We start from the raw sequence: 15,118 nt of genomic DNA on the forward strand, positions 1-15,118 counted from the left end.
CAATTTGGAGGAAACCTGGTCGATCAATCCATTGTTGGAGCAACCACTGATACAGTGCGACTACTGGTGCAAAGTCAGTCACAAGCATTCCATGGACTCGTTGTGGGTGTTATGGGTGTGATTGTTGTTCGTGGAGTACTCGCCACACGCTAGATTGTGTAGCGCCCATTTCACGTGCAATACGAAGAGTACTTTTAGTTAGTTCCGCTCAACGCTTTCCGGCACCTCCTCTTCAAATTCGGGTGTGCAAGTGATCCTCATGTCAAAATAAGGTCCAAATGGCTCTGAGCACTATGGGACTTAACATCTGAGGTCATCAGTCCCCCAGAACTTAGAACTACATAAACCTAACTAACTTAAGGACATCACACACACCCATTCCCGAGGCAGGATTCGAGCCTGCGACCGTAGCAGTCGCGCGGTTCCGGACTGAAGCACCTAGAACCGCTCGGCCATCCTCATGTCGCCAGGTCCCTCGTTTCGTCTGTACAATGAACTATTCTCCCGCATTCGTTGATTGTGTCGTGGGGGATGATGCCTGTTGGGAAATTGTTCCCTGTACAGTCTTTCAGCAGCGAGAGCATTGCAACCTACTTCCCCACACACAAAGTGCATGTCAGTGAGTTCTGCGAAAGTGTTTGTGTCTGTCTGTCTGTCTGTCGTTGATTCATAGTACATCCTGTCATGGGACATCGTAAATACGATACAGCAGAACGACCTTACAAGTGAAGTAAACAAAACCTGCATCACGACTTCCTAGTAATCAGGCTCGTCTTACTTGTTTCCTTGCAGGAAATAAAGAACGTACATGTAAATAAACATCACAGTACGCGGAAACCTGCATGCGTGTTAGTTGTAAATAAGGCAGAAAACAGTAATGCTAGACAAAGTGGTTGACACCTTTACATCCATATCTCCTTAAGCGGGCTTCCCAAACTCAAATTATTCAATGGACCATTCTCCATGTGCCATTACATTTTTGCCCGCTGTTACGTAAACAGCCTGCATGTGTAGATAATTCTGTGTAAGAAGTAAATTTTCCAAAAATCTTCTTCAGCCAGTGGAAAGCAAAAATAGTTACTTCCTTAGAATGTAGGGGTAACTTTGTGGCAGCACACAAAGCTGCAGAAGCAACAACTGAAATTGTAGATTACAAGTCTTATTAATGAAATTAGGACAGTCGTGAACAGTCTGGTAAAAAACATAACGTATTGTGTCGTTTTATTACTTTGTTTCTAAATGTAAGATACATTAATTCAGAATACTGTATTCAGTGTGTCATGACATTGTTGTTTCACATATAACTGAAGTTGTAACTAAGTGCCCAACAATTACTAATTACATTGCTTAGAGTTCTTTATGTTAAATGCCAGTTTTTTTCCTTCCCTACATGTACGATTTCACTGAACAGATGGGTAATTATGTGCGTGAAACTTTTGTTTTGTTACCTTCCTTAATGCCGTTTACTTTTTTCCACCTTTATTTTGTTCCGATGTGGATAAGCCTATAATTATCCGAATTTTAAGAAAATTAGAAAAAAAAACTTTGTGGCAAATATTTTTCTGTGTATAGAAAAAGCAAAACTCATAGGAAATTGCCAATTTGTAGCAAAGCTATAACTATGTGTCAAAAAGAAACAAAAGGTCAGCTTATCTTTGTGACAGATGAATTTAACTCTCCCTTCCCTGTCTTAGATTTCATGCCGAAATGTCATCTTGACCTGGACGTTACAATTAATATTCCATATTCTGAATACGTCATTGGATATAAAAGCTTTTTGTTGTTGTTGTTGTGATCTTCAGTCAGAATCTCTCCTTGCTACTCTATGTACCACATCCAACTGTATCTGTTTTGTATCTGTTTACTGTATTTATCTCTTGATCTCACTGTACAATTTTTACCCCTCACACTTCCCTTCAGTACTAAATCGGTGATCCTTGATGTCTCTGAATGTGTACTATCAATCGATCCCTTCCTCTAGTCGGGTTCCGCCACAAATTATATTCAGTACCTCCTCATTAGTTACGTGATGTACCCATTTAATCTTCAGCGTTCTTCAGTAGCACCACATTCCAAAACCTATTCTCTTCTTGTCTGAACTGTTTATCACCCCGTGTTTCACTTCGACACATGACTAAACTCCATACAAATACTTTCAGAAAAGACTTCCTGTTTCTTAAATCTATATTCGATCTCGACAAATTTCTCTTATTCGAAAATGTTTTCCTTGCCACCGCCTGTCTACATTTTGTATTCTCTCCACATCGGCCATCAGCAGTTATTTTGCTGCAGAAATAGCGAAACTCATATACTACTTTAAGGGTCTCGTTTCCTAATCTAATTCCTATAGTATCTCCGGACTTAATTCGTCTACACTCCATTATTATTGTTCTGCTTTCGTGGATGGTAATCTTATATCCTCCTTTCAGTACAATGTCGATTCCATTCAATTGCTCGTCCAACCTCTTTGCTGTTGAATTGCAGTTCATCAGCGAACCTCAAAAGTTTTTATTTCTTCTACCTGAACTTCAATAGGAACATTATATATGTCAAAATTGAAGGATAAAAGTTATAAAATTTTAACATAATACACATACATATGTAGTGCTACACGTGATTTTCATGTATGGAAATTACGTGTACAGCACATAAGTACGTGTGTTACGTTAAAAAAGTGGTAAAAGTTTCCCAAAGCTTACCAATTTTACGGTATTTCTTTTTAGTGGTAATTACATTTAAAAAGCTATTTAAAATCTACTGTCTAGGGACTGAGCAGTTAACACTACGATACGTAACGCTTGATGCAAGCAGAGTGCCGCTGGAACAAGGAAGATGGCTCAGTAACGCTACCGCGGCCTACTCAAGAGGACGACCACCTCCTGTTTGTGCGGCGCGGCTGGGCTGCTGGGCGCACAAGGTCAACAGTTGACAGAACCAGCCGCCACGCCCCCGCTCTCCTCACTCACCCGCCTCACACACACACACACACACACACACACACTGAAAGCGACTTCCGGGCGGAGGGCCGACGTCAAAGCGCTCGCCGCTCCCACAGCCTCCCTACAGACTCACACCGACACACAGGCAGACAACGCCTATCCTTCATCCAGACAGATTTCTGTGCTGCACTCGGCTCTCCAATCTGTAAGTCGTACATCAAGTTACGGCGTCACACGTATTTCTTTCTCACTTTCCTTTCGTTCTACCAGTCGGCGCTAAGGCGGGAAACAGAACTCGAAATCCGCTGCTGTGTTGCAGGATCAGAGATCATGTTGCCACACCAAAGTTGGCAACGCAAATCGATATCACAGCCATTGACGGGGCATCGCTGCAATCCCACCAACGCATGGTAGGAATTCCTGAAGACCATCCTCTCTATCAGTTCTGCAGCGCTCTCCCTTTGAGGTCAACATAGTGTCGAGGTAGCAGGAGCTCTGCCCAGTTTGTGACCTCATCTGAAGGAGTCAACACTGATGTGTTGGCAAATGTGCCAACACCTTGTAGATAGAGGAGGCCGAAATGCACGCTATCTAACGCAGACGGGCGTGAATTCTGGAACAGGATAAGTAGTGAATTCTAACAAGAAAAGTATGCAGCTCCTCGAATACTTATCTTTATTCCATCCTTGTGGTACATCGCTCTTGATAATACAAATAAGACTATCTTCAGATACGGTTAATGGCGCCTTGCTAGGTCGTAGTCATGGACTTAGCTGAAGGCTATTCTAACTGTCTCTCAGCAAATGAGAGAAAGGCTTCGTCAGTGTAGTCGCTAGCAAAGTCGTCGTACAACTGGGGCGAGTGCTATTCCGTAACTCGAGACCTGCCTTGCGGTGGCGCTCGGTCTGCGATCACACAGTGGCGACACGCGGGTCCGACATGTACTAAATGGACCGCGGCCGATTTAAGCTACCACCTAGCAAGTGTGGTGTCTGGCGGTGACACCACAAACACCATAGTATAGGACCAACGTGGTAGTTGAAGTTTCTGATGGACTTGTTCATTTAAGTGTGGAAAACTGTACTGCTAGAGAACAGTTCGTTAATCTGTGCGTCAAGTGATGCTTTGACAGTCAATAAAAATTGTAACTTATCAAGCAAAGATAGGAGTCAAAGTTAGCTAAATCTTAAATTCATTTATATAAGAAAGGAGCTTCTACAGAACGTTCAGAGAAAATATGGCTGGATACCAACCAACCAACTAGTGATTCAGAAGACCGAATGGAACCTTAGAAACCAATACCAAAAACAATTATTACATTCTGGCAAAGTACTTTGAAAAACTCCTCAACACGGACCCCCCTATGGAAGAACTAATGACAGAAACGAGTAGGTACAATCCAGATAGTGAACCTCCAACTGTAGAAGAAGTTAAAGAAATAAGAAAGTCACTCAAGAATCGTAGAGCACCAGGAGAAGACGGCATCATCGTGGAAGTCTGGAAGGTACAAGACCCAGAACGCACCAAAGACATCCACAGGCTCTTGGATGATATCTGGGAGACCATGAAAATTCCTGACGACTGGAAAACTGCCCTGATACACTCACTACACAAAAAAGGTGACAAGACTGGCCCGAACAACTACAGAGGAATATCCCTACTACCGGTCACATACAAGATCCTCTCCAAAGCTTTATTAAACAGACTAGAATGCCAGACCGACCACTTGACTGGGGAATACCAAGCAGGCTTCCGTAAAGGGTGGTCTTGTGCGGAACGAATTTGGAACCTGAAAATGATTTTACAACACAAACAGTACCTGATCATTACGTTTGTCGTCTTAAAAAAAGCGTACGACTCTATGGAACAGAAAACTCTCTTCAAAATTCTAGCTGAATACAAAGTAGAAAATAAAAAAAGGACTATCATAGAGCAAACCTCGACCAACACGACCTCTAAAGTAAAGTTCTGTGAGGAAGTATCAGAGCTCTTTGAAATTCGCACAGGTGTCCGACAAGGCGTTGGTCTCTCACCTCTCCTTTTCAATCTAGTGTTAGATAAGGTAATAAAAGAATAGGAAAGATCAGAACAGGAGATAACCTTAGGAACCCTACAGATTAAATGCCTAGCTTTTGTAGACGATTTGGCGATTGTCACGAAAGGTATAAACGAAACAAAAGAAGCTATTGAAAAACTACACGAAATCGCTTCCAAAACTAGACTACAGATATCTTACGAAAAGACACAGTTTATTAGCACAAAGAAACTCTCATCCCTGAACACAAATTACGGCACTATTTACAAAACGGCAAACTTCAAATACCTCGGTGAAACACTACAAATGAGCGGACATAACAGAGACTCAAACTAAGAAAGAAAAACTAAAATGGCAAAGGCATACAAAGTAGTGTAGAATCATTACAACAAGAAGTCTACCTCACAAAAAGCCAAATTACGCCACTACGACACGGTGGTGCTCTCCGAAGCACTGTATGCAGCAGAGACCACACTAATCCTAGGGCATACACGTATCAGACAACTAGAAAAAGTAAAACGGAAAATACTTAGGAAAATACACTCCTGGAAATAGAAAAAAGAACACATTGACACCGGTCTGTCAGACCCACCATACTTGCTCCGGACACTGCGAGAGGGCTGTACAAGCAATGATCACACGCACGGCACAGCGGACACACCAGGAACCGCGGTGTTGGCCGTCGAATGGCGCTAGCTGCGCAGCATTTGTGCACCGCCGCCGTCAGTGTCAGCCAGTTTGCCGTGGCATACGGAGCTCCATCGCAGTCTTTAACACTGGTAGCATGCCGCGACAGCGTGGACGTGAACCGTATGTGCAGTTGACGGACTTTGAGCGAGGGCGTATAGTGGGCATGCGGGAGGCCGGGTGGACGTACCGCCGAATTGCTCAACACGTGGGGCGTGAGGTCTCCACAGTACATCGATGTTGTCGCCAGTGGTCGGCGGAAGGTGCACGTGCCCGTCGACCTGGGACCGGACCGCAGCGACGCACGAATGCACGCCAAGACCGTAGGATCCTACGCAGTACCGTAGGGGACCGCACCGCCACTTCCCAGCAAATTAGGGACACTGTTGCTCCTGGGGTATCGGCGAGGACCATTCGCAACCGTCTCCATGAAGCTGGGCTACGGTCTCGCACACCGTTAGGCCGTCTTCCGCTCACGCCCCAACATCGTGCAGCCCGCCTCCAGTGGTGTCGCGACAGGCGTGAATGGAGGGACGAATGGAGACGTGTCGTCTTCAGCGATGAGAGTCGCTTCTGCCTTGGTGCCAATGATGGTCGTATGCGTGTTTAGCGCCATGCAGGTGAGCGCCACAATCAGGACTGCATACGACCGAGGCACACAGGGCCAACACCCGACATCATGGTGTGGGGAGCGATCTCCTACTCTGGCTGTACACCACTGGTGATCGTCGAGGGGACACTGAATAGTGCACGGTACACCCAAACCGTCATCGAACCCATCGTTCTACCATTCCTAGACCGGCAAGGGAACTTGCTGTTCCAACAGGACAATGCACGTCCGCATGTATCCCGTGCCACCCAACGTGCTCTAGAAGGTGTAAGTCAACTACCCTGGCCAGCAAGATCTCCGGATCTGTCCCCCATTGAGCATGTTTGGGACTGGATGAAGCGTCGTCTCACGCGGTCTGCACGTCCAGCACGAACGCTGGTCCAACTGAGGCGTCAGGTGGAAATGGCATGGCAAGCCGTTGCACAGGACTACATCCAGCATCTCTACGATCGTCTCCATGGGAGAATTGCAGCCTGCATTGCTGCGAAAGGTGGATATACACTGTACTAGTGCCGACATTGTGCATGCTCTGTTGCCTGTGTCTATGTGCCTGTGGTTCTGTCAGTGTGATCATGTGATGTATCTGACCCCAGGAATGTGTCAATAAAGTTTCCCCTTCCTGGGACAATGAATTCACGGTGTTCTTATTTCAATTTCCAGGAGTGTATTTGGCGCAACTAACAGCAATGGAATATGGATCAAGAAACCTACAGAGGAACTATACAAATATGCGGAGACAATCACAGAAATGATTAGAAAACTCAGACTACAACTCCATGGACACATATACAGAATGCCATCACACAGACTGACCAAAGAGATTTTTGACTGCGTAACCACTAGAAACAACAAATGGGTAGCAGAGGTAAAAAACGACCTGAGCCAACTCGACATCACACCAGACACAATAAACGACAGAATAAAATTCAGAAACGTCATTAAGAAAAGTAAACTACATGAGATACACTAAGACAAAAGAACAGGCGTAAAATGGACCGAAGAACGCAAACAAGATCACAGCTGGAAGATGAAAGAAATATGGGCAACCAAAAAGGCAACCAAGATGAAGTCGAAGACACGAAGCCGACAAGAAGCATAGACAGAGGACCGGAAACAGAAACACAGCGAGAGAATGAGGGAAGTTTGGGCAGCAAGGAAGGCAGCAAAAGGAATTGGGCAAGTAGTTTAGTCCAACTGCGCTCTTTAAGGGCAAAACACCAATAATAATAACAATAATAATAGAGTGAACTAATTTTTTATGTGTTCTGGTTTAATATGCCACCTCACCGAGTAATCAAAGTACCTACAGTTATGGCCAGACGATTGTCGTTTCGTCTGTTCGCAACACGTGACATGTCAGACACAGACCTTTTGAAAATCCATTATGCAGACGACCTAGAATTAATCTTCCAGAGTAAAGATCTTATGCACTGTAAGCATTTACTGTCAGGTCATGTGATAAAACTGAGTGCAGGCCTCAGACTAGCCCAAACGATATTGAGGTTATTGCGTTCCATCCAAGTAATAAAGATGCCCAAATGACTCTACATATGACTTTTGATGGAATCGAAGTACCGGATACCTAGAATCAAATATATCTAGCAATCAGTCTGAATCGATTCTTAAAATTCAAGCAACAATGCATCAAATTATCTGATAAGGGGATCCCGCCATAAGTCGCTCTCTCATGTAGTCGAAACTTGGTATGGTGGAAGAGGTGTGAAAATGAAGTGGGCATCTGGTTCGGCTTTTGTGTCAACTCTCAACAGTTATCAAAAAAATGACGGTCAATCTTTCGACGCGACTGTATCAGTCCACTAGCTCACCGTAAACATAACATCGTAGAGCAGTTTCGAAATTTCGCATCCAAATCCAATATTATGTTTTTTTTTTGTATCTATAAATATCAAAGATTATAGAGAAACAGGTCAGACAGGAACTACTTGTTGAAAATAATAAATTTTCGGTATGTGGTACCCCACAAATTGCTAATTCTCGACGAAAACCATATTGCATTATCATCATGCTGATTTGTGATTAATACGATTGTAATAAAAGGAGTTTTCTATCTAATGGTGCTATGATATAATTTCCGAGAGCAAAATAATTAAATAGATTGTTGTAGTTATTAAAAAGCAAATATTTATGTAAAAATTCAGAGAGGTGACAAAAGTCACGGGGAGGTGATATGCACATATACAGATGGCGATAGTATCGCGTACACTGAGTAAAAAAAGGACAGTGCATTGGGGGACCTGTCCTATGTACTCAGGAGATTCGTGCGTAAAGGTTTCCCATGTGATTATGGTCGCACGAAGGGAATTCAGAGAATTTGAACGCGTAATGGTATTAGGAGCTAAATGGATGGGATATTTCATTTCAGAAATCGTTAGGGGATTCAGTACTCCGAGATTCATGGTGTCAAGTGTGCCAGGAGCACCAACATTCAGGCACTATCTCTCACCACGGACAACGCAGTGGCCGACGGCCTTCACTTAACGAGCGAGGGTAGCGGCGTTTGCGTAGTTTGTCAGTGCTGACAATCGACATTGCGCGAAATAACCGCAGAAATCAATCTGAGACGTACGAGGAACATATCCGTTAGAGCAGTGCGGCGAAATTTGGCGTTAATGGAGTACGGCAGCAGTCAACCGACGAGAGTGCCTCGCTAACAGCAGGACATCACCTGCAACGCCTCTCCGGAGCTCGTGATCATTTCGGCTGCATTCTAGACGACTGGAGGACCGTAATCTGGTCAGATGAGTGTCGCTTTCAGTTGGTAAGAATTGGGTTCAAAAATGGTTCAAATGGCTCTGAGCACTATGGGACTTCTGAGGTCATCAGTCCCCTAGCACTTAGAACTACTTAAACCTAACTAACCTAAGGACATCACACACATCCATGCCCGAGGCAGGATTCGAACCTGCGACCGTAGCGGTCGCGCGGTTCTAGACAAGAATAGGGTTCGAGTGTTGCGCAGACCCCATGGAGTTATGGACCCAAGTTGTCAACAACGCACTGCGCTAGCTGGTGGTCGCTCCATAATGGTTTGGGTTGTGTGTACATGGAATAGACCAGGGCCTCTGGACGTTCGGCTGCTTGAAGACCATTTGCAGCCTTTCATGGATGTCATGTTCCCAACCAACGACGGAATTTTTATGAATGACAATGCCCATGTCAATTTGCCACAGTTATTCCGACTGGTTTGAAGCACATTCTGGACATTTCGAGCGAGTGATTTGGCAATCAAGATGGTTCGACGTGAATCCCACTGAGCTTTCATGGGACGTAAACGACAGATCAGTTCGCGCACTAAATCCTGCACCGGCAATGCCATCGGAATTATGAACGTCTGTAGACGCAGCATGGCTCAATATTTCTGCAGCGGAATTTCCAAGACTTGCGTTAATACTGGGCCGAGTTGCTGCACTACGCCGGGCAAAAGGAGGCCCGGCACGATATTAGGAGGTATCGCATGACTTTTGACATATCAGTGTAAACAAAACCTATTCCACTGGAATCAATCAAGTCCATACAGCAATGTGCACTTATTCAGATGAGACCACCACCGGAATATTAGAAAATAATACATCACAGCAATTTCTAGTTCAAGAAATCAGAAGGAAATCCGAACTCCAAATTAAGGCGAAAACTGATTACTTTTGACAGGAAAGATTGAATATGACGCTATTAGACCCCCTTTAGAACTGTAAATGACCTGTAAGATGCTGCCTTCAAACAGATAAAAAACTGTAAGATGACCAGATAGGAAGTCAGAAAAATAAATTTGGAGATCTTATTTCAGAATAGGAAGTATATCAAATTAAGTCAAGTAACAAGATAAGCATCTTCGAAAATAAAGATTACAAAAGTGGTAATAATTTAAGAAATATACAAAGACAGTCACCTAAAATTGTTGCAGGTAGGAAGAAATCAGAAAAAAGTTTGTGATCGAAGAAAATAAAGAAACGTATTCTACACTTTCTGGATGATAGCTATTCGCAACCACATCGCAGCTTGTGAAACTAGTGCCTTGCCTAGCTTACGACGGAGTCAAAAGGCTCTGTAAACTGAAGCAGCAAATGAGTAAAGAGATCTGAAGATGATTATTGCTGACCGAAACCGGTAGTCTGAGGATCTAACAAGTTCGTCATTGTAGGTGGAAATAAAGAAATTCTCTAAAATAACGTTCCAAATGTAACGTGGCAGATATAAAAGAGAAACTGTAAGTTCAAAACAATCGATTATAGAAACATGGATGATATGATGAACTAAACAGAACTGTTGGGAAAAGTGTGAGTGAATGTATGAGAGAAAATCAAACTTTGATTAGAAAAACAAATAAAAAATAAAATAATGAGTGAAATAAAACAAGAAAGTATCACATTTCATCTGCACATTGTCTAACAAAGAATAGAGAGAAAATTGCAGATTTCAAAGATTTCTTTTTAGTGTTGTACAGCCCAATACATGAATCACAGAAAGGTAAGGCTATTAACGAAAGTAATGATATTCAGCAAACAATTATAGATGAGTTTTATGGAGACATTTGAGATATGAAGAATGAAAGGTGATTGGAGACGATCATGTTTCAACAGAAATGATTAAGACTGGAAGAAACATATTTCGAAAGGGACATGTAAAACAGTCGTTAGCGACAACTATTAACAGAATATGGAGAAAGCCAATTCACCCCACCTGCAGCAATGCTGCAATATTTTTCCATCGTAAGAGTGGAGATAAGCAAGACATAAAAAAACTATTGACCCGTCAATATCATCTTGATAATGCATAAGATAATAAGGAAATTTGTTTCATCTAATAAAAATTCATTGTATAGTCAACCAAGGGTACAATCTGTCTTTGGAAGCGAATAAAGTTGGCCAGGCACTACTAATACGCGTGCTCTGAGAGTTACTTGCAAACCCTCTAATTATGTGTATAGACAGTTTACCCATTCCAGGAATTGAGAACCTCGACGGTTTTTCCTGTTTTCGACAATGATAATGGCAAGATATCGGTCTCGGGCATTCGAAGACTTACGAGAATGTTTTAATTTCAAGTGTAAGGTCGGATAAAAAAATTAAAAGAAACATTTTTTCGTTTGAAGTGATTACAAATTAATAATTTTCTGATTCTTTTGCTTTACTTGTACTGTGAAACCTTGCTTATTGCCAAATTTCGTGATCCTAGGTCAAGAGGAAATGCCCTACAACTTTTGATGAAAGAGTTTGCGAATATCAAAAGAAAGTGACATAAATGGCTGTGTCTTTTGGTTCCATTGCCGTAGAAACTTAGGCTTTCTACACGGCGAAGAGACCATAGACCATGGTTTGTGACATAAATTTCAATTTCATACGTCTGCCCACTCCGAGAAAAAGGGGTTTTAAGGGACGTACGGTCAGACAGACAGACAGTCGGATAACGAATGACAAAAAACTTTTTCGTGCGTAATAATTACGCATTAACAGTTTTCGGATTTTTTCTTTTGGTTGTCCTGTGATTCTAGGTCAATGAAAAGTACGCTATTGGTTGTGATGAGTGAATTCGCGAGTATCAAAATGTTTGATATAAATGGCCATGTCTTTTAAGGCCATTGTTTTAAAACCTTGCATTTATTACAGCAGCAAGAGACTATAGACCTTGTGGCATAAATTTCAACTTGATACATCTATTGGCTTCTGAGAAAAATTAATTTTAACACTCGGGCAGACAAAGACACTGACGACGGACAACAGACTGATCCTAAAAGGTTTCCTTTTTTTATCGACTGAGGTACGGAACCCAATACCGAAGTTGAACAGCGGGAATACGGATTTTCAATGCTGTCTGCAGTTCACTTGTTTTAAGGGACTTCTTACTCATTTTCAACAAAACGTTTACTGAGAACCCTTGATGAACTAAGTATACCGTCATCAGTGCTAGTATACGGAAGAAAACATTCATCAGTGCTACAGTTTTTATTACACTTTCTTGAAATAGTTGGAAATAAAAAAAGATGAAAGACGAATTAGACAAAAATAGTTTCCACTTTATTCAAACTGCTGTGTCCTGGATGAAGGTGCCGAATCCCTAAAGAGGCAGAAACTGGAAGAATTATGTGTGAACTGAATGTACATAAACCAGCTTCTTACTGATTGGCCACTGTTCCTCTAAGCCGCTTAGGATGAATGCTACACGTAGGCGTATGCTTGACCCACCCACCTCCTGCTGACCTCTTGTAGATATTGTTGCGACCTGACCTTCGACATTAGGTAAAATTCAGCCTTTCTTCCTAGAAGAACGATCTGCACCCTTCTCTGGACATCCTGGTAGACATTTCTGTGGTTCCACGCGAAAACCTAGATACAACTGACAGCGTAATTGCGACAGTGTTGCTTTCAGCGTGTCCTTCCTTCGGCCTTGGCCCTCTGAGCTTGTATCACGTCTCTAATCAGACCACGTCGATGAAATTGAGACCGCTAGCCCACTCTACTCGGCTGCTTATTAGTGCGTGATCTCACCGCACCCATGCTGTAGCCGCTATAGCGGAGCGTAAAGCGGCATGAACTGGAGGCTGGACCAGGTGCGGCAGCCGCCGCCACGCGCCCGCCTTGAGGACTCCATCAGGAGGACTGGAAGAAGCCGATGCTGTCATTAGAGCCGCCTCATTAGAAGCTGTGTCTGCTTTATCCCGCTACGGATCTCGCGTCTCTACTCCCCGCAACACCGCTAGCAAAGGTCGTAAATTCTGTTCGAGGGGAAACGACTGACCGGTGAACAGAGCCGTAAGGGGAGAGCCGTAAGGGGACAGCCGGCCCGTATGCCGCTGTTTCCTGTCCCTAGCTGCAGACAGGTGGAACTCGGAAGGAACGCTGCGCTAGCTAAGACAAGTATGACGTTGTAGCAGAGTGCTCTCGTTCCAATTCAGATGCGCTAAGGCCAGTTTACACTGAACGCGAACGGAAGAGAGCGGAACGGTAGGCGACCTCACTATCAGATGCTCACAATACACGGAACGTCAACAAAACGTCAAACGAGTTGGAGTGTCGGTCCGGCACACAGTTTTAATCTGCCAAGAAGATTCATATCAGTGCACATCCCGCTGCAGAGTGAAAATCTCATTCTGAAAACAAAACGTCACTTCGCTTAACTAAATACCGAAAGCTGAAAATAAGGTTACGAAATATTACCGGTGATACAAATCGGAATATATAAGGGGTAGTCAAATGAAAATCGTAAACATCTTTTTAAATTTTTGTATTGAAAAACTGGATTTCAGGTGTATCATTTTTCGACAGTCTCCCTGTTGTTCAACGCTCTTCCTCCAGCGAGTAGAAAGACCACGGATTCCTTTGAAAAAAGAAACAAAAATATTTTGGTCGTGTACGTAGCTACTCCTGCACTGCCTGCAGCACCTCCTCATTGCAACGATATTTCTTTCCTCCCATCGTCTCTTTGAGTGGTCCAAACATGTGATACTCACTAGGTGCGAAATCTGATGAGAATGGTGGATATTATCGGAACAGACATCAACGTCTCGGTCTTTCAGTTCGGGAGTGAGCTGCCGTGATATCCACTTGCACACACTTTGAGAAACTTAAGCACATTGTGAATGGTGAGATGTGCTGAGCAGTGACTAACGTTCAGATCTGCGGCTATTTCATCGATCGTCACTCGGAAATTTTTCATCAAACTCACACACTTGTTGCAGTGACATGCACCACCATAGTGGACTATCATTCGCCCATAGATTTCAATAGGCTTCGTACATTCACTGTTCAGAAAACGTATGATGCATGTTGCAAGTGAGGCAGCCATTTTGAACTGCTATATGGCCGCGTTTCGCTTGTATGTACACTACTGGCCATTAAAATTTAACCGACAGGAGGAAGATGCTGTGATATGCAACTGATTAGCTTTTCAGAGCATTCACACAGGTTTGGCGCAGGTGGCGACACCTACAACGTGCTGACATGAGGAAAGTTTCCAACCGATTTCTCATAGACAGCAGATGACCGGTGTTGCCTGGTGAAACGTTGTTGTGATGTCTCATGTAAGGAGGAGATATGCGTACCATCACGTTTCCGACTTTCATAAAGGTCGGATTGTAGCCTATGGCGATTGCGGTTTATCGTATCGCGATATTGCTGCTCGCGTTGGTCGAGATTCAGTGACTGTTAGCAGAATATGAAATCGGTGGTTTCAGGAGGGTAATACGAAACGCCGTGCTGGATCCCAACGGCCTCGTATCACTAGCAGTCGAGATGACAGGCATCGTATCCGCATGGCTGTAACGGATCGTGCAGCCACGTCTCGATCACTGAGTCAACAGATGGGGACGTTTGCAAGACAACAACCATCTGCACGAACAGTTCGACGACGTTTGCAGCAGCATGGACTATCAGCTCGGAGACCATGGCTGCGGTTACCCTTGACGCTGCATCACAGACAGGAGCGCCTGCGATGGTGTACTCGACGGCGAACCTGGGTGCACGAATGGCAAAACGTCATTTTTTCGGCTGAATCCCGGTTCTGTTTACAGCATCATGATCGTCGCACCTGTGTTTAGCGGCATCGCGGTGAACGCACATTGGATGCATGTATTCGTCATCGCCATATTGGCGTATCACCCGGCGTGATGGTATGGGGTGCCATTGGTTAGACGTGTAGGTCACCTCTTGTTCGCATTGACGGCACTTTGAACAGGGGACGTTACATTTCAGATGTGTTACGAACCGTGGCTTGCCCATTATTCGATCCCTGCGAAACCCTACATTTCAGCAGGATAATGCACGACCGCATGTTGCAGGTCCTTACGGGCTTTTCTGGATACAGAAAATGTTCGACTGCTGCCCTGGCCAGCAC

This window comes from Schistocerca serialis, chromosome 4 (genome assembly GCF_023864345.2).
Source record: "Schistocerca serialis cubense isolate TAMUIC-IGC-003099 chromosome 4, iqSchSeri2.2, whole genome shotgun sequence".
NCBI classification, from domain to species: domain Eukaryota; kingdom Metazoa; phylum Arthropoda; class Insecta; order Orthoptera; family Acrididae; genus Schistocerca; species Schistocerca serialis.